Consider the following 20515-nt stretch of genomic DNA (forward strand, 5'->3'; position numbering starts at 1 on the left):
TAAGTGGTTTGCCCAAGGTCACCCAACAGCCCTCAGTATTGATAATTCAGGGGTATATACATCTGGCTAACTCCAAAACTTGGTCCTTGTGAACTTAGTCTCCACTGAAGAATACAGGGCCTGGGGAGGAATTTTTCTCTTCCTCCCCATCTTCCCAGTGAGGTGAATAAATTCCTGGCCTGGGTGGACTCTGATAAACCTAGAAAAATACATGGCTAGAATACATGGATAGAGCAAGGGCCTGAGAATCAGAGCCACTTGTCTGCTCTGTGACCTTGGGCAATTTAACGTCTCTGTGCCTGTTACCTCATCTGTAAAATGGGGATTAAGACTGTAAGCCTCCTGTGGAACACGTATTGTGTCCAACCTGATTACCATGTATTTATCCCACAGCTTAGAGCAGTGCCTGGCACATAGTAAGTGCCTAACAGATACCATTTTTAAAAAAATGTTGTTTACCTGAGCAGAATAAGCATAGCCTGCCCGAGGAAAAGGAACTCTCTGGAGATGGAGTTTACAGATACTCTGAAGGAGACAAATTATCCAGTCCCAAGGACTGTAAAATTGTTTATGCCACTCCTGTCCTAAACAAGCCAACAGCCTAGTTAGTCTGTTCCCAACTGTGAGACTTGGCTCTCCACAAGAGGAGAGCCACCTTTGCCAAGCAGGCTCTTTCTCCCCTCTTTGCAAACATGTGTCAGTAGGCTGATGGTCTCTGAAACCGGTTCTGGAGCCAGTCCTGGCGACAATTTAGGAATCATCATCTTCTCTGGAGACCTGTTAGACTATTCTGGAGAACCCTCTACCTCCAGTGCATCCTTCACCAGAGACCAGGTGCTGAATTAGAAGTCCTGGGCAGACCTGCTAGTCACTCAATCATTCAGTCAATCGATGGTATTTACTGAAGGTTTACTATGTGCAAAGCACTGTACTAAGTGCTTGGGAGGTACAGTACAGCAGAATTGGCTGACACTTTCCCTACCCATGAATCCATGATCTACTGCCATCTAATTCATGACACAATTGTAGTATTTTTTAAATAATTTACAATAATAATTGTGGTTCTAAGGACTTATTATGTGCCAAGCACTGTGCAAAAAGCTGGGGTAGATACAAGATCATCAGATTGGGCAGAGTCTAAGTGGGAGAGAGAACAGGTATGGAATTCCCCCATTTCTCACACGAGGAAACTGTGGCCCAGAGAAGTTAAAAAACTCGACCAAGGTTCCACAGCAGATAAGTGATAGAGTCGGGATTAGAATCCAAGTCCTCTGATTCCCAGGCCTGTGCAAAGTGCTTACAATATGCTCAGCACCGTGCTAAGCACTGAGGAAAATGTAGTATAAGCAGATCAGCTTCAATCCTGCTTCTATGTGGGTTCACAGTGAAAGGGGGAGTAGGATCAGGCCAGGAACTCATCTGCGATAAGTGAGGTTGAAGTCTGTCTCACCTCTAGAGCGGGCCATTATTAGCAAGCGATTCCCTCCCCACCAGAGAAAGGCAGAAAAATGATTGCATTAGACTTGTCTTCTGGCTCAGTGGAAAGAGCGTGGGCTTGGGAGTCAGAGGTCATGGGTTCTAATACCGGCTCTGCCACTAGTCAGCTGTGTGACCTTGGGCAAGTCACTTAACTTCTCTGTGCCTCAGTTGCCTCATCTGTCAAATGGGGATTAAAACTGTGAGCTCCACGTGGGACAACCTGATCCCCTGTATCTACCCCAGTGCTTAGAACAGTGTTTCGCACGTAGTAAGCACTTAACAAATACCACAATTTATTTAGAGAAGCAGCGTGGGTCAATGGAAAGAGCCCAGGCTTGGGAGTCAGAGTTCATGGGTTCGAATCCCTGCTCTGCCTCTTGTCAGCTGTGTGACTGTGGGCAAGTCACTTAACTTCTCCGTGCCTCAGTTCCCTCATCTGTAAAATGGGGATTAACTGTGAGCCTCACGTGGGACAACCTGATTACCCTGTATCTACCCCAGCGCTTAGAACAGTGCTCTGCACATAGTAAGCGCTTAACAAATACCGACATTATTATTATTATTACACTGTAAGCTCGTTGTGGACAGAGAAAGTCTGTTTATTGCCGTATTTTACCGAGTAAAGTGCTCTGCACACAGTAAGCGTTCAATAAATATGACTGAATGGACTTGTCTTCCAAGATTTCTTGCTGCCCTCCTTGTCATGTGGGGTCCTGGAGGTAGGGGCCAAAACTTTCTGACTCAGTGCCATAAACACCATCATTTTCCATGATGGGCGTGGTGACGGTGGCAGAAACAGGGAATTTGCTTTGTGAAGATTTCCCACATTCGCTCTGGGCTCCAACTTCCAGAGTTCATTTCTGAATGACTAACTCTTGCCCACAGTCTCTCAGAAATGCACAGAGGGTTCGAGAGATCCTTAAGTCTTATTAAGTAAGTCTATTTGTCAGCGTAATCTCCCTGATGGACCTTCTAGTGACGAGTATTATACTCAGAACGCTAGGGAGCTACTGAAGTGGAAACACAGATCTCTCTGGAGAAGAGTTCCCTAACTCTCTGATTAATGGGAATCATTGACACTGTCCCCCGCCATCAGCTGAAGTAGGTCTGTCTTGGGAGTTGCTCCTCTTATCCCCACATCTTACCCAGGGGAAACGGAGAGATCGGGAAGCTCGGTGAGAGCTATATTCTGGTCTGCGCCTAGTAGATAGAATACGCTCCTAGGAGTTCGAAGGAGCTGGGTTCTAATCCTGGCTTTGTCACTTGTCTGCTGAGTGACTTTGGGAAAGTCACTCATCTTCTCTGGGCCTCAGTTACCTCATCTGTAAAATGGGGATTCAGCTTGTGAGCCCCATGTGGGACAGGGGACTGTATCCAACCTGATTAGCTTGTATCTACTCCAGTGCTTCGAAAAGTGCTTGACACATGGTAAGCACTTAAGAAATGCCATTATTATTATTATTATCTTATGTGTCATAGCCATTTAAGCCACCATGCCTGTCTTCGCCCCCCAAAAAAGTCACTGTGTCTTATCAGTTCAAGGGGCCACAAGTTGTCATAACAGGCACATTACAAAGTCACAGTCCCAAAATGGATCGATGCCTCTACTTGGGTGTGGGCTGACATCAATCAATCAATCAATGGTATTTAATGTGCACTTACTGTGTGCAGAGCACTGTACTAAGCGCTTGGGAGAATACAGTACAACATAGTTGGTAGACACATCCCCTGCCCACATCGAGCTCACAATCCAGTCAGATACATGTGATTTCCGTTCATTCCCTCCACCTTAGATTGTGAGCCCCATTAAATACAGGGACTTTGTCCAACCTGATTATCTCGTATCCACCCCAGCTCTTAGTACAGTGCTTGACACATAGTAAGCGCTTAGGAAATACCACTTTTTTTTCAAACACCCTTATGAGATTTCATTTAAGGGTCTGGGCTTTGATTTAAGGGTTTTAGTGGAAAGAGGTGAGAGGAACTGAAGGGAATTAGAGTAGCAAAGGATGGCCTAGTGAGTAGAGCCCAGGCCTGGGAGTCAGAAGGGCCTGGGTTCTAATCTCCGCCCTGCCACTTGCCTGCTGTGTGACCTTGGGCAAGTGAACCTTGGGCAAGTGACTTAACTTCCTTGTGCCTCAGTTACCTCATCTGTAAAATGGGGATTAAGATTGTGAGCCCAATGTTGAACAGGGATTATGTCCATCTTGATTATCTTGTAACTACCCCAGGACTTAGAACAGTGCTTGACACATAGTAAGCGCTTGGTAAGGCAAGGAAGGGAAAGTCAGTTTTCAGGAAGAAGGGCGGGAAGACATAGGTACCATCGCAATCAAAATCAGCATCAATCAATCCTATTTATTGAACACTTACTGTTTGCAGAGCACTGTATTAAGTGCGTGGGAGAGTACAGCATGACAGAGTTGGTAGACACGCTTCCTGCCCATAGTGAGTTTACAGTCTAGAGGAGGTATTAAATCCTCAGTTTGCAGAGGAGGGAACTGAGGCACAGAGAAGCTAAGTGACTTGCCCAAGGTCACCCAGATGGTGGAATCAGTATTAGAACCTAGGCCCTCTGACTCTCCGGTCCATGCTCGACCCACTGGGTCACGCTGCATCAATAACAGCATTTGTTCCCTGCCCACGAGGAACTTATACTCTAAGAAGTGGAGCACTTTAGTTGTTGGCAGAACATCCTATAGGGGGAAAATATCTTGTCCTTGCCCAAGATAAGTGGAAGGAGAGGAGTAGAATGGACAGGCCTCCCCAGCAGTGGGAAAGGTGTAAACAGTAACTCAGAGATGCAAAGGTGGTGATCCAGATCCCACTAGGAGAGTTGAAGTGGTAGTAACAGTAATCATAATATTTACATTCATTCATTCATTCAATAGTATGTATTGAGCGCTTACTTGTGCAGAGCACTGTATTAAGCCCTTGGAATGTCCAATTCAGCAACAGATAGAGACAATCCCTGTCCAGTGACAGGTTTACAGTCTAATCGGGGGAGACAGACAGACAAAAACAAGACAACACAATCACGATAAATAGAATCAAGGGGATGGACACCTCATTAACAAAATAAACAGGGTAGTAAAAATATATACAAATGAGCACAGTGCTGAGGGGAGGGGAAGGGACAGGGGGAGGAGCAGAGGGTTTAGCTGAGGGGAGGTGAAGAGGGGAAGGAGGGAAGGGGGAGGGAGCAGAGGGTGGAGGGGGAGCAGAGAGGGAGCTGAAGGAGCAGAGGGAAAAGAGGAAGCTCAGCCTGGGAAGGCCTCTTGGAGGAGGTGAGCTCTTAGTAGGGCCTTGAAAAGGGGAAGAGAGTTAGTTTGGCGGAGGTGAGGAGGGAGGGCATTCCGGGACCCCGGTAGGACGTGGGCCGGGGTCGACGGCGGGATAGGCGTGAACGGGGGACGGTGAGGAGGTGGGTGGCAGAGGAGCGGAGCGTGTGGGGTGAGCAGTAGTAAGAGAGAAGGGAGGAGAGGTAGGAGGGGGCAGGGGATGGAGATCCTCGAAGCCTAGAGTGAGAAGTTTTTGTTGCATGCGGAGGTTGATGGGCAACCACTGGAGGTTTTTAAGGAGGGGAGTGACATGCCCAGAGCGTTTCTGCAGGATGATAATCCGGGCAGCAGAATGAAGAATAGACTGGAGGAAGGGAGATCAGAGATTTACAAAAGACCTACTCTGTGCAGTGCACTGTGTTAAATGATTGTGATGCACAACACATATACATACATACATAGTTATAAATTATATATATATATTCATTCATTCATTCATTCCATAGTATTTATTGAGCGCTTACTATGTGCAGAGCACTGTACTAAGCGCTTGGACTGTACAAATCGGTAACAGATAGAGACAGTCACTGCCCTTTGACGGGCTTACAGTCTAATCGGGGGAGAGGGACAGACAAGAACGATAGCAATAAATAGAATCGAGGGGATGAACATCTCATTAAAACAATAGCAAATAAATGGAATCGAGGCTATGTACATTTCATTAACAAAATAAATAAGGTAATGAAAATATATACAGTTGAGCGGAGAAGTACAGTGTTGCGGGGATGGGAAGGGAGAGGGGGAGGAGCAGAGGGAAAGGGGGGGAAAAGAGGGTTTAGCTGCGGAGAGGTGAAGCGGGGGGGGGGGGGGTGGAGGGAGTAGAGGGAAAAGGGGAGCTCAGTCTGGGAAGGCCTCTTGGAGGAGGTGAGTTTTAAGTAGGGTTTTGAAGAGGGGAAGAGAATCAGTTTGGCGGAGGTGAGGAGGGAGGGCGTTCCGGGACCGGGGGAGGACGTGGCCCGGGGGTCGACGGCGGGATGGGCGAGACCGAGGGACGGCGAGGAGGTGGGCGGCGGAGGAGCGGAGCGTGCGGGGTGGGCGGTAGAAAGAGAGAAGGGAGGAGAGGTAGGAGGGGGCAAGGTGATGGACAGCCTCAAAGCCTAGAGTGAGAAGTTTTTGTTTTGTGCGGAGGTCGATAGGCAACCACTGGAGGTGTTTAAGAAGGGGAGTGACATGCCCAGATCGTTTCTGCGGGAAGATGAGCCGGGCAGCGGAGTGAAGAATAGAATGGAGCGGGGAGAGACGGGAGGAAGGGAGATCAGAGAGCAGGTTGACACAGTAATCCAGCCGGGATATTAGGAGAGCCCCTAACAGTAAGATAGCCGTTTGGGTGGAGAGGAAAGGGCGGGTCTCGGCTATATTATAAAGTGAGACCGGCAGGTTTCGGTGACAGATCGGATGTGTGGGATGAACGAGAGAGCCGAGTCAAAGACGACACCGAGGTTGCGGGCCCCTGAGAGACGGGAAGGATGGTCGTACCGTCCACATATATATATAATGTTATTTATTTGAATGAATGTCTCCCCCTCTTGACTGTAAACTCAAGGTAGGCAGGGAACATGTCTACCAACTTAGCTGTACTCTCTTAAGCATTTAGTACAGTTCTCTGCACATAGTAAGCTCTCGATAAATACCTTTGATGATGATGATGATAAACAGCATCAAGAACGGGATTTGTTGTTAATGCTGGGTGCCGAGTAGAAGTCATAGTAACAGTCATAATATTGATGGAAAAACCACCGTTTGCAGTGCAATGTGTTGGGAAGCCACAACACATGTCCATCTGTATACGTCTATAAATTTTACATTGTAAATTATTCATTTATATTAATGTCTGTCTCTCCCTCTAGACCGGAAGCTCATTGTGGGCAGGGAGTGTGTCTTCCGACTCAGTTGAACTGTACTCTCCCAACCGTTTAGTACAATGCTCAGCACACAGTAAACATTGAACAGATAACACTGATTGAATGGAAACACAAAGAAGAGACACATTCCCTGCCCACGAGGAGCTTAAAATCTAACAAGCGGAGCTCTGTTGAAGGTGTTCACAGACCTTCCTATAGAAAGAAAATATTTGGTTCCCGCCACAGATTGGAAGAGGGGAGCAGAGTGGGGCAGACCGTTCAGTATTCTGCCTACAGTATGTGCTCAATAAATGTCACATTGACTGATAACACAAAGAAGAGACTTGTTCACTGCCCACAAGGAATTTACACTCTAACAAGTGGAGCACTTTAGATGTTGGCAGAACATCCTGTAGGGGGAAAATATCTTATCCCCGTCCAAGATAAGCGAAAAGGAGAGGAGTAGAGTGGATAGGCCTCCCCAGTAGCGGGAAAGGTGTAAACAATAATTCAGAAATGCGAAGGTGGCCAGCCAGATCCTACTAGAAGGTAATCTTGGAAGTCAGTCAGCCAGTCCGTCAATTGCATTTATTGAGTGCTTACTGGGTTCAGAGCACTATACTACGTGCTTGGGAGAGTACAGGAAAATGATATAACAGATACTTTCCCTGCCCACAATAAGTTTGCAGTCTAGAGAGGGAGACGGACATTATTATAAATTACAGATATATACTTAAGTCCTGTGGGGGCTGGGAATGGGGATGAAGGAGTCACATGTGTGAACTGAGGTGTTCTATCATAATCAATCAATCAGTGGCATTTATTGAGAATTTACTGTGTGCAGAGCACTGTAGTAAGCGCTTGGGATTGGACAATACAATAGAATTGGTAGACACAGTCCCTTTTCTCAAGGAGTTTATAATCTAAAAGAAAACAACGGGAAGCAGCATGGCCCAGTGGAACGAGCACAGGCCTGGTAGTCAGAAGACCTGGATTCTAATTCCGGCTCCACCACTTCTCTGCTGTGTGACCTTGGATTTATCTGTGCCTCAGTTAGTTCATCTGCAAAATGGGAATTAAAACTGTGAGCCCCTTGTGGGACCTGGATTGGGTCTAAACTGACTTTTGTATCTACCCAACATTTAGTACAGTGCCTGGCACATAGTAAGTGCTTAACAAATACCATTGAAACAACAAGAAAAAAAGCAATGGATGAAGAGCCTAAGGCCAAAAGTTAGGAGTTTTCGTCTTCAGTAAAAAAAAAAAAAATGGGGAGATTTTAGAGCGATGTGTTCCAATCAATGTTTTAAAAAGATGATCCATGGAAATAGACTGAAGGGAGAGGCGGGGAGACCAGTCAGGAGGCTGTTCTAGTGATCTAGCCAGGAGGTGATGAAGGCTTGAACCAGGGTGGTTGTAGTAAGAGTGGAGAGGAGGGAGGCGGATCTGGGAAATAATGTGGAGGAAAAACCGGCAGGAATTAGAGGCAGACTGAGTGTAGGAGGGAGATGACAGAGAGGAGACAGAAATCACACCAAGGTTGCAAGCTTCTAGGACAGGGAAGATGGTGATGTTGATTACAGTGATGGGAAAGGTAGGATGAGGAGATTTCAAAGGGAAGATGAAGAGAGCAATCAGTGGTCAATCAATGGTATTTACTGAGCATTTACTGTGTGCAGAGCACCATACTAAGGTCTTGGGAGGGCACAGTTGATAGGCACATCCCCTGCCCACAAGGAGTTTACAGTCCAGAGTGGGAGGCAAATATTAATATAAATACATTTTGGAGACATACGTAAGTGCTGAGGGACTGAGGTTGGAGTGAATATCAAGTGCTTAATGGTGACAGACCCTAGTTTAAGGACAATGCAGAAGGGAAAGGGAGTAGGGGAAATAAAGGGCTTAGTTGAGGAAGGCTTCTTGGAGGAGATGTGATTTTAATGACTTTGAAGATGGGGAGAGTGGTGGTCTGTCAGATTTGAAGTGGGAGGGAGCTCAGTTTGGGGCACATTGAGCACAAGATGCCAGCAGGTTGGATAGGATTAGTTGCCCCAGTGGCAGCAGAGGATTTCGGATCGTAAAGCAGATGAGAGGGCTGGGTTAGAAATGAAGATTTGAGAGTCAATTGTGGGAAGGATTCCCTTTTGACTGTAAGCACATTGTGGGCAGGCAACATGTCTACCAACTCTGTTATGTTGTACTCTCCCAAGTACTTAGTACAGTGCTCTGCACACAGTAAGTATGACTGATTGACAGCGGCTCAGCCTGGAACCCTCCAACCATAGGGGTTCTGGGGTCTTCTGGAGGTCTAAAGGGTCAAAAGGCGAGACCTGCCTTCATCCTCCCATCCTTCCACCATTTAGAAACTGTATCCCCTTTAGAATATCTGGAAAGTCTTGCCGCTTCTTGAGCGGGAACCGTTTTGCCCTAAGTTGGAGAGGTCCCTGAAGACCGCCCTTCTAAATGCTGAATAAAGCTTCCAGATTTCTGCTGGTGTTTTGGGATGATTGAATCTGACCCCTTTTTTTCCTGTTAATAATAATAATGACTTTATGTATTTAGTGCTTACTACGTGCCAAGCACCAGGGTAGGTACAAGATAAGGAGGTCAGACATTGTCCTTACCACACAATGGGCTCCCAGTCTAAAAGGGAGGAATAAGAGGTATTTTACCCCCATTTTACAGATGAGGAAATTGAGGCACAGAGCCATCAAGTGTTTCACCTAAGGTGACATTGGAGGCAGAGACAAGACTAGAGTCTAGGTTTTTTGGCCCCCGTTCTGTGCTCTTTCTAAGAGGCCTACTGCCACTGCCTTGTTAACAGGATTATATTTTTATTGCTTTGCATTGGTCATCCCCACTTGGACTGTGAGCTCACTGTCATTTTGGGGCAGTGACATCTCTGCAGGGGTCCATGACAGAATGTCTACTTGCACAAGAGTAGAAGATTTGGGACTAGGGTGAAAGGAGGCAGGTGAAGAGCAGGAACTGATAAGAATGTTCTGAAAAGAAGAGTGAGTAGGGAGGGAGGCGGGGGGGGAGTAGAGCCTGGGTATTGTCAAAGGAAAAGAAACTCTGGTTATGGAGAAGAAGGGGTTGATCAGAAAATTAAAGGGAAAAGAGATATTGAATATGATAAGCTCACTGTGGGCAGGGAACATTTCTACCAACTGTGTTATGTAGTACTCTCCCACATGCTTAGTACAGTGCTCTGCACATAGTAAGCACTTAACAAATACTGTAATTATTATTATTAATAATCACTTGTATTTCTTGAGTGCTTACTATGTGCCAAGCACTGTTCTATGCACTGGAGGAGATACAAGGTAATCAGGTTGTCCCACATGGGGCTCACAGTCTTAATCCCCATTTTATAGATGAGGTAACTGAGGCACAGTGAAGTTAAGTAACTTGCCCAAAATCACACAGCTGACAAGTGGCAGAGCCGGGATGAGAACCCATGACCTCTGACTCCTAAGCCCGTGCTCTTTCCAATGAGCCACGCTGAATGGTAGTGGGGTTTTTGAAAGATTCACCTCAGTGATCTGGATAGGGGAAGGATGGGTTACTCTTCCTTGCCATGCCAGAGTTTGGCAAGGTCAGTGTCCTTCCTCCTAGATAACCTGAAACCCTCTTTTTTAAATGGTATTTTAAAAATACCTCTTACTATGTGCCAGACACTGTTCTAAGTGATGGGGTAGATACAAGCTAAACATGTTGGATACAATCCACTTCCCACATGGGGCTCACAATCTTAGATCCCATTTTACAGGTGAGGTAACTGAGAAGGTCACACAAGGTCACACAGCAGGCAAGTGGAGGAGCCAGGATTAGAATCCATGACCTTCTGACTCCCAGGCCCGTGCTGAATTCACTACACCCTGCAGTTTCTCTCTCCACTTCCTCCCCTAACTGCAGCTCCCATCGGCCTAGATATTCTCTGGGCCTTCAAAGCGTTATTGAAGGCACATTTAAGTGGCCTTCCCTAAGCTCCCCTTCCCTCTTCTCCCACTCCTTTCTGCATCGCCCTACCTTGCTCCTGTTGTTCATTCCCAGCACCCAGCCCCACAGTACTTATCACACATCTGTAATTTATGGATTTCTACCAATGTCTGCCTCCCCTCCTCTGCTCACCTCCTCCAAGAGGCCTTCCCAGACTGAGCTACCCCTTTCCCTCTGCTCCCTCTCTGCTCCTCCTCCCTTCCCCTTCCCCCCTTCACCTCCCCTCAGCTAAGCCCCCTTTCCCATTGCTCCTCCCCGTCCACCTTCCCTTCCTCTCAGCACTGTGCTCATTTGTATATATTTTTATTACCCTGTTTATTTTGTGAATGAGGTGTCCATCTCCTTGATTCTATTTATCGTGATGATGTTGTCTTGTTTTGTCCGTCCGTCTCCCCCGATTAGACTGTGAGCCCGGCATTGGGGAGGGATTGTCTCTGTTGCCGAATTGTCCATTCCAAGCGCTTAGTACAGTGCTCTGCACATAGTAAGTGCTCAATAAATACTATTGAATGAATGAATGGACTGTAAATTCGTTGTGAACAAGGAATGTTAATGTGTCCGTTATCATTGCATGGTACTCTCCCGAGTTTAGTACAGTGCTTTGCACACAGAAAACATTCAATGAATACGATCGAATGGAACTGAATTGAATATTCCTTTCTCTCCAGAAGCTCCCTCTGGAGCTAGGGTGGAAGCAGGAAGGCTCGGCCCCCTTTCTCCCCTTTCCCTCTGCTCCTCCCCCTCTCCTTTCCCCTCCCCTCAGCACTGTGCTCATTTGTATAGATTTTTATTCCCCTATTTATTTTGTCAATGAGGTGTCCATCCCCTTCATTCCATTTATGACGATTAAGTTGTCTTGTTTTTGTCAAAGCAGCGTGGCTCAGTGGAAAGAGCACGGGCTTTGGAGTCAGAGGTCATGGGTTCAAATCCCGGCTCGGCCACTTGGCAGCTGTGTGACTTTGGGCAAGTCACTTAACTTCTCGGTGCCTCAGTTACCTCATCTGTAAAATGGGGATTAAGACTGTGAGCCCCACGTGGGACAACCTGATTCCCCTGTGTCTACCCCAGCGCTTAGAACAGTGCTCGGCACATAGTAAGCGCTTAACAAATACCAACATTATTATTATTTGTCCGTCTGTCTCCCCCGATTAGACTGTGAGCCCGTCAATGGGCAGGAATGGTCTCTATCTGTTGCCGAATTGTCCAATCCAGGCGTTTAGTCCAGTGCTCTGCACATAGTAAGCGCTCAATAAATACTATTGAATGAATGAATTACGATGTGAGAAATCAGGCTCAAAAAGAGGTGTCCGGCGCCCCCTGCTGGCCACGGGCCCGTGCAGAGACGGGATGGGCAGAAAATGAGTGACAGGCCCGGCCAGCCCTTGCCCTCCCTAAACACATCCAGTCTCCCAGCAACCAGCGCCTCCGGGCATCTCCCTCTTCCAGCATCTCCTCGGTGGAGCTCCACTCCCCCCTCCTACTCTCTCTTCAGGCCCTGGGCTTCCCCCTTTGTCATAGCTTGCTGCTTCCTCCTCCTCCACCTCACTCCTGGGAGAACTGAGAGAGCTCTCCACTTTCCTGCCAAGAAGGGGACAGGGGCATCCGGATTCCTGGAAGAGGTAGCTCCCTTTCTCAAGATCCATCCTTCCTCCCCTGCTCTCAGGGGTCGGCTTCAGCTCAGCGGAGCTGCTTCCTCTTGGCTTCCTTAACTCCGATTATCATCGGCTTCAGCTCAGCGGAGATGCTTCCTCTTGGCTTCCTTAACTCCGATTATTATCATGATTATCAAATGCCGTCGAGTGGTTTCCGATTCATGGCGACTCTACGGATATATTTTCCCAGAACGTGCGATCTCCTGCCATAATCCGTAACCTTAACTCTGATGCTGGAGTTCTGTTAGGGAGAGGCACAACCCGAGAAGCGGCACGGCCTAGCGAATAGAGCACAGGCCTGGCAGCCAGAAAGACCTGTGTTCTATTCCCAGCTCTGCTGCTTGCTTGCCGTGTGACCATGGTCAAGTCATTTCATTTTTCTGGGGCTCCCTCATCTGTAAAATGGGGATTAAGATGGTGAGCCCTGTGTGGTACATGGACTGTACCCAACCTGATTAGCTTGTAACTACCTTAGGTCTTAGAACAGTTCCTGGCACATAGTATGTACTTAACAAGTACCATTAAAAAACCAAAAAAACCCTGAGGCTTGGGGGAGTTGGGAATCTGAGCTTCACCTGCACCACCAACCCACTGTGCAGTTTTGCCCCAGCTTCCCCAACTGCGACTTGGGAAGAAAACAGCAACTTCCTTCTCTAGGGCATAGATTATAGACATGAGTGAGGCTGTCTCACGTGTCTGCCCCAGCCTTCCAGAAGGGACAGCATGGCCACACCTCTGAGTTATCCTTTCCGGTGGAGGTGACCCTCTAGACGGGAGTCAGCGTTACCTCCGTCTTGGTCTCCCCCATCGGAACACTGGTCCTGCCCAGAGGAGTCAATTTTTCATTCTGAGCAAAAGGGACAGGGATTTTAAGGGGCTTGAGGACAGGAAGGGGACAAGCTTCAAAGAACTAACGGGCCAGAAAGTCAACATTTAGGGTCTTTTCAGCCCTGTCAGGAAACCCTCTCATCTTGGCAGAGATCGAGGATGAGTGAGCTTGTGTGTCGAGCTCAAAAAGAGAAGCAGCATGGCTTAATGGAAAGAGCACGGGCTTGGGAGCCAGAGGTTGTGGGTTCTAATCCCGGCTTCACCCCTTGTCAGCTGTGTGACTTTGGGCAAGTCACTTAACTTCTCTGTGGCTCAGTTACCTCTTCTGTAAAATGGATATTAAGACTGTGGGACAAACTGATTACCTTGTATCTCCCCCAGCGATTAGAACAGTGCTTGGCAGATAGTAAGCGTTTAACAAGTACTATCATTATTATTATTATTAAAAAGCTCTAGGGGAGAAGGACAACCACCCTCATTGCCTCCATGGAGTGGACATCTCTGTCCTGTTATAGCATAGTTGGCAATGATTGCAGGGGAGAAAACCAAATGAGGAGGAAGGGCAGTGTAAACATGAGTTGGGTCAAAAATAATAATAATAATGTTGGTATTTGTTAAGTGCTTCCTATGTGCAAAGCCCTGTTCTAAGCACTGGGGTAGATGCAGGGTAATCAGATTGTCCCACATGAGGCTCACAGTCTTAATCCCCATTTTATAGATGAGGTCACCGAGGCACAGAGAAGTGAAGTGACTTGCCCACAGTCCCACAGCTGACAAGTGGCAGAGCCAGGATTCAAACCCATGACCTCGGACTCCCAAGCCCATGCTCTTTCCACTGAGCCACGCTGCTTCCCTAAAAATGAGTGTCAATGGAGTAAAAGAACCAGACAGAGGGCACCTTCAGGGTGGTTTAGTTATGATTGTATGCAGGCTAACTAGGAAGCTCTTTGGCAGGCGCATTGTCCCTAGAGATCCTGGAGGAAAGAGCATGGCATGGAAATCAGGTGGCCTGAGTTCTAATCCTGACTCTGCCACTTGCCTGCTGTGTGACCTACGGCAAGTCACTTGGCTTCTATGTGCCTTAGTTTCCTTCTCTGTAAAATAGGAATTTATACTTGTTCTCTCTCCTCTTTAGACTGTGAACCCCATGTGGGATCGGGCCTGTGTCCACTCAGTTAGTCAAGGGAATCTACTGAGCTCTTACTGTATGCACAGAACTGAATTAAGTGCTTGGTAAAGCCCAGTATAGTAGGGTTAATAATAATAATTGTGGTATTTACTAAGTGCTTACTGTGTGCCAGACACTGTACTAAGCATGGGGGTGCATACACTCAAATCGGGTTGGACAGTCTCTGTCCCATTTGGGGTTCACTGTTTCAATCCCCATTTTACAGATGAGGTAACTGAGACCCAGAGAAGCAAAGGGACTTGCCCAAGGTCACACAGCAGACAAGTGGCAGAGCCGAGATTAGAAGCCATGACCGTCTGACTCGCAGGCCCGTGGTCTATCCACTACGCCATGCTGCTCCTGAACCAATTCCTCCCCAGAAGGAGCTTACAGTCTAAAGGGACTTGATTATCTTCTATCTATGCCAGCACTCAGTAAAGTTCTTGGCACATAATAAACACTCAACAAATGCCACTGCTGGTATTGTTGTTGTTATTATTATTATTATTATTATTATAGAAACCTTGGTTGAGAAAGGTCAGGCACAAATAACGGTAAACCTCCTCCCTGCAAAATAAGAATGAGTCTCCCGAGTCAATTAGAGTTAGTGAAAAGCAGCATGGAAAGAAGCAATGGAAAGAGCAGAGGCCTGGGAGTCAGAGGCCCTGGCTTATAATTCCAGCTCTGCCACATATCTGCTGTGTGACCTTGGGCAAGTCCCTTAACTTCTCTGTGCCTCAATTCCCTCATCTGCAAAATGGAGATTCAATGGCTGTTATCCCTCTTACTTAGGCTGTGAGCCCCATGTAGGACAGGGACTGTGTCTGACCCGATTATCTTGTATCTACTCCAGCACTTAGAACAGTGCTTTACACATAGTAAGCACTTAACAAATACTGCAATTATTAATTAGCACCAACTGGAGGAATGTTGTCAGATACAATCATGCATCAACCACCTCATCCTCCCATGCATTCATCCTGTAGAAACTCTGAAAGCAGCAGATGGAGATGTGTAGCCAATGGAATGTAAGTTATTATTATTATTAGTGGCAGTAATACTACTGATAGTAATAATTGTGGCATCTGTTAAGCGTTTGCTAGGTGCCAAGCACTGTACTAAGCACTGGGGTGGATCTGAAAAGCATCATGGCCTAGTGGATAGAGCATGGGACTGAAAGTCAGAAGGTCATGGGTTCTAATCTCTGCTCTGCCACTTGTTTGCTGTGTGACCTTGGGCTAGTCACAACTTTCCTGTCCCTCAATTCCCAAATCTGTAAAAGGGGGATTAAGACTGTAAGGCCTATGTGGGACAGGGACTGTGTCCAACCTCCCACCCTGCTGCCCACTTGCCTCCCACCCTGCTGTCCATCCTGCCGCCCATCCTACCTCCCACTCTGCCAACCCCCCTCACCCTGCTGCGTACTTTGTCACCCACCTTACTGCCTACCCAGTCCCCCACCTATCGCCCACCCTGCCTCTCACCCTCTCGTCCACCCAGCTGCCCACCCTGCCGCCACATCCTCCCACCCACTCCGTCACCCATCCTGCCGCCCACCCTGCCGCCCATCCTGCCTATTTTCTCATGGAGAAAGGGTGCTTTGGACAGCAACAATGCGGCAAGTAGGCTGCCACACGTGGGAAGGTGATCCAATATAGTCCCAGTGAGTCATCGGCTGAGCCCGGCACCTGTGCCCGAGACTGGGGCCGCTGGGATCCCCATTGTCGAGTCTGGCACAGAACCTCCGCCCCACCACAGCCCTGGAGCAGCCCCCTCCCCAGGGCCGCTTATCAGCAACTACGGGCGCTTCTGGAATGTCGGTCTGTTTAACTGCGTCGTGTTTGAGAAAGAAGCGTAGGTACGGAATTTTAGAATTTGAACTGTTTTGGTTTGGGAGCATGTTACTAGGCAGCCACTGTTGACAAGCACGAGGGCGGACCAAGGGGGAAGGGAGACCCTGCAGCCCCCTGGAATGTTCCGTGACGTGAGGGGATGGAACCACCTGAGAGTCCTCAGCTCTCGGCCTGGTTCTGAGAGGTTTTTTGTTTTGTTTTGTTTTTAATGGTATTTATTAAGCACTTAGTATGCTGGGTACTGTACTAAGTGCTGAGATAGATACAAGATAATCAGATAGAACATAATCCCTGTCCCCCATACGGGGCTCACGGTCTTAATTCCCTTTTTACAAGATGAGGTAACTGAGAAGTGAAGTGACTTACCCAAGCTATTGTTCTTGTCTGTCCGTCTCCCCCGATTAGATTGTAAGCCCGTCAAAGGGCAGGGACTGTCTCTATCCGTTACCGATTTGTACATTCCAAGCGCTTGGTACAGTGCTCTGCATATGGTAAGCGCTCAATAAATACTATTGAATGATTAGAACCCAGGACCTCTAACTCACATTCTGAGACATATGGTTGCCTTCACTATCACTGAGGGGAACTATAGTCCACATAGTTCCCTGATTAAGCCCCCCTTTCCTCTTCTCCCACTCCTTTTTGCGGCACCCTGACCTGCTCCCTTCATTCATCTCTCTCCCAGCCCCACAGCACTGATGTCCATATCTGTCATTTACTTATTTCTATTAATGTCTGCCTCCCCACCTAGACAGTAAGCTCGACGTGGGCAGGGAATGTGTCTGTTTATTGTTATATTGTACTCTCCCAAGTGCTTAGTACAGGGCTCTGCACACAGTCAGTGCTCAATAAATATGACTGATTGACTGACTGACTGACTGACTGACTGACTGACTGACTGGCTGACAGGTAGCAGTGGTTCCCATGCCCAGATCACAAAGGCCTGTGAAAACTTCAACTCAAGGGGCTCCATGCCCCAAGATCAGAGTGGATCTACACCAACTGTTCGAGCACCATTCATTCATTCACTCAATAGTATTTATTGAGCGCTTACTCTGTGCAGAGCACTGTACTAAGCACTTGAATCATCCTGGCTTGGACACTCTGGGGTCACCTGGGTCTGGGTCTGATCCCGCCCACCCCTGGACAGGCGCTAGACCAGCCGGAGTTGGACTGGAGCCAGGAAGGTCTTTGGGTCTCTAGGAGCACCATAGCCTAGTGGATAGAACACGGACCTGGGACTCAGAAGGACCTGGGTTCTAATTCCGGCTCCACCACTTGTCTGATGTGTGACCTTGGCAGATCACTTCGCTTTTCTGTGCCTCAGTTACCTTATCTGGAAAATGGGGATTAAGACTGTGAGCCCCAAGCGGGACAGGGATGGCATCCAACCTGACAGTAATAATAATAATGTTGGTATTTGTTAAGCGCTTACTATGTGCAGAGCACTGTTCCAAGCGTGGGGTAGATACAGGGTAATCAGGTTGTCCCACGCGAGGCTCACAGTCTTCATCCCCATTTTACAGATGAGGTAACTGAGGCCCAGAGAAGTGAAGTGACTTGCCCAGAGTCACACAGTTGACAAATGTCAGAGCAGGGATTCAAACCCATGACCTCTGACTCCCAAGCCCGAGCTCTTTCCACTGAGGCACGCTGCTTCCCTTGATCAACCCCAAAACTCAGTACAGTGTTTGGCACGTAGTAAGTGCTTTACAAATATCATTATTATTATAATTTTTATTCGAAACTGTGGGTTGGGAAGAGGTGGAGGGGGCTAGAGATCTGGAGGCTTTGCTGGCCATTATCCCCTTGCCTCCCTAGTCGGCAACCCTGGGCCAGTCCCAAACACGGGCTTTGACACTGTGAAAGCAATGAAGACTCTCACTCTTCCTTTCATTCAATTGTATTTATTGAGCGCTTACTGGGTGCAGAGCACTGTACAAAGCACTTGTGAGAGCACAATATAGCAATAATTCTCTGTCCACAATAAGCTTACAGTCTAGAGGGGGAGGCAGGTATTAATACAAATAAACAAATTCCAGATATGTACATAACTGCTGTGGGGCTGGGATGGGGGGAATGAAAAAAGGGAGTGGGAGAAGAAACAGAAGGGAGTGGGAGAAGGGGAAATGGAAAGCTTCTTGGAGGAGAGGCTTTCAATAAGGCTTTGAAGGAGGGGAGAGTAATCGTTTGCTGGATTCGAGGAGGAGGGGCATTTTAGGCCAGAGGCAGGAACTGGGCAAGGGGTCGGCAGTGAGGTAGATGAGATCGAGGTACAGTGAGAAGGTTAAAATTAGAGGAGCGAAGTGAAGGCTGGGTTGTAGTAGGAGAGTAATGGGGTGAGGTAGGAGGAGACAAAGCGATTGAGTGCTTTAAAGCCAATGGTAAAGAGTTTCTGTGTGATGCCAGAGTGGATGGGTAACCACTGCCGTTCTTGAGGAGTGGGGAAACACCGTGACTCAGTGGAAAGAGCACGCGCTTGGGAGTCAGAGGTCATGGGTTTGAATCCCTGCTCTGCCACTTAGCTGTGTGACTCTGGGCAAGTCAATAATAACGTTGGTATTTGTTAAGCACTTACTATGTACAGAGCACTGTTCTAAGCGCCGGGGTAGACATAGGGGAATCAGGTTGTCCCACATGGGGCTCAAAGTCTTAATCCCCATTTTACAGATGAGGTAACTGAGGCCCAGAGAAGTTAAGTGACTTGCCCACAGTCACACAGCTGACAAGTGGCAGAGCTGGGATTCGAACTCATGACCTCTGACTCCAAAGCCTGTGCTCTTTCCACTGAGCCACGCTGCTTCTCTGCTTACTTCTCTGTGCCTCAGTTACCTCATCTGTCAAATGGAGATTAAGACTGTGAGCCTCACCTGGGACAACCTGATTACCCTGTATCTACCCCAGCGCTTAGAACAGTGCTCTGCACATAGTAAGCGCTGAACAAATACCAACATTATTATTATTATGTCCTGAACGTTTCTGTAGAAAAATGATCTGAACAGCAGAGTGAAGTATAGACTGAAGTGGGGAGAGACAGAAGCAGGGGGGTCAGCAAGAAGGCTGATACAGTAATCAAGGTGGGACAGAATAAACACTTGTAATAATAATAATAATGGTATTTGTTAAGTGCTTACTATGTGCTGGGCACTGTACTAAGCACTGGATGGATGCAAGCAAATCGGTTTGGACAATGTCCCTGTCCCCTGTGGGGTTCACAGTTTCAATCCTCATTTGACAGATGAGGTAACTGAGGCACAGGGAAGTGACTTGCCCAAGGTCACACGACAGACAAGTGTTGGAGCGGGGATTAGAACGCAAAACCTTCTGACTCCCAGGCTCGTGCTCTGTCCACTACACCATGCATGGATGGAGTCTATCGATGTTGGGAAGGTTGAATCGACAGGATTCGGTGACTGATGAAATATGTGGGTTGAACGAGAGAGATAGTTGAGGATAACACCCATGTTACTTGCTAGCGAGACGGTGGTGGTGGTGCTGTCTACAGTGATGGAAAAGTCAGGGGGTGGACAGGTCGACAGGTTTTGGGTGGGAAGATGAAGGGTCGGGGGGACAGGAAAAACAACTTGCTTTTCCCACAGGGCTCACATTCCCAATTCCAGCCTCTACGTGCCCCAACCTGGATGGTCACTCGCTTTCTTCATGACCTAGGGACAAGAGCACAGGCTTGGGAGTCAGAGGACGTGGGTTCTAATCCCAGTGCCGTCAGGCGTCGGCTGTGTGACCTTGGGCAGATCACTTCACTTCCCTGGGCCTCAGTTCCCTCATCTGTAAAATGGGGATCAAAGACTGTGAACCCCACGTGGGCCAACCTGATCGCCTCGTATCTACCCCAGTGCTTAGAACAGTGCCTGGCACTTTAGGAAACGCGCTGTGGCACAGGCTTGGGAATCAGAGGTCATGGGTTCTAATCCCGGCTCCGCCACTTAGCTGTGTGACTTTGAGCAAGTCACTTCAAAAAAGAGCCCGGATAGCTCAGTCGGTAGAGCATCAGACTTTTAATCTGAGGGTCCAGGGTTCAAGTCCCTGTTCGGAGGTGTTGTATTTGAGAGAAGCAGCGTGGCTCAGTGGAAAGAGCCCGGGCTGGGGAGTCAGAGGTCATGAGTTCAAATCCCGGCTCCGTTGTTTGTCAGCTGGGTGACTTTGGGCAAGTCACTTCGCTTCTCTGTGCCTCAGTTCCCTCAAGTATAAAATGAGGATGAAGACTGTGACACCCTGATGACCTTGTATCCCTCCAGCGCTTAGAACAGTGCTTTGCACATAGGTAACGCTTAACAAACGCCATCATCATCATCATTCTCTGTGCCTCAGTTACCTCATCTGGAAAATGGGG

The 20515-nt window shown here is 47.9% G+C and overlaps 1 non-coding gene across 1 annotated transcript; it reads left to right on the forward strand.

Moving 5' to 3' along the window:
• The first annotated feature begins 20146 nt into the window (after window positions 1-20146).
• Window positions 20147-20221, forward strand: TRNAK-UUU. The gene has a single exon. It is a non-coding gene; the product is annotated as a tRNA-Lys (tRNA).
• The last annotated feature ends 294 nt before the right edge of the window (window positions 20222-20515 follow it).

Source organism: Ornithorhynchus anatinus, chromosome 3, assembly GCF_004115215.2.
Source record: "Ornithorhynchus anatinus isolate Pmale09 chromosome 3, mOrnAna1.pri.v4, whole genome shotgun sequence".
NCBI classification, from domain to species: Eukaryota; Metazoa; Chordata; class Mammalia; order Monotremata; family Ornithorhynchidae; genus Ornithorhynchus; species Ornithorhynchus anatinus.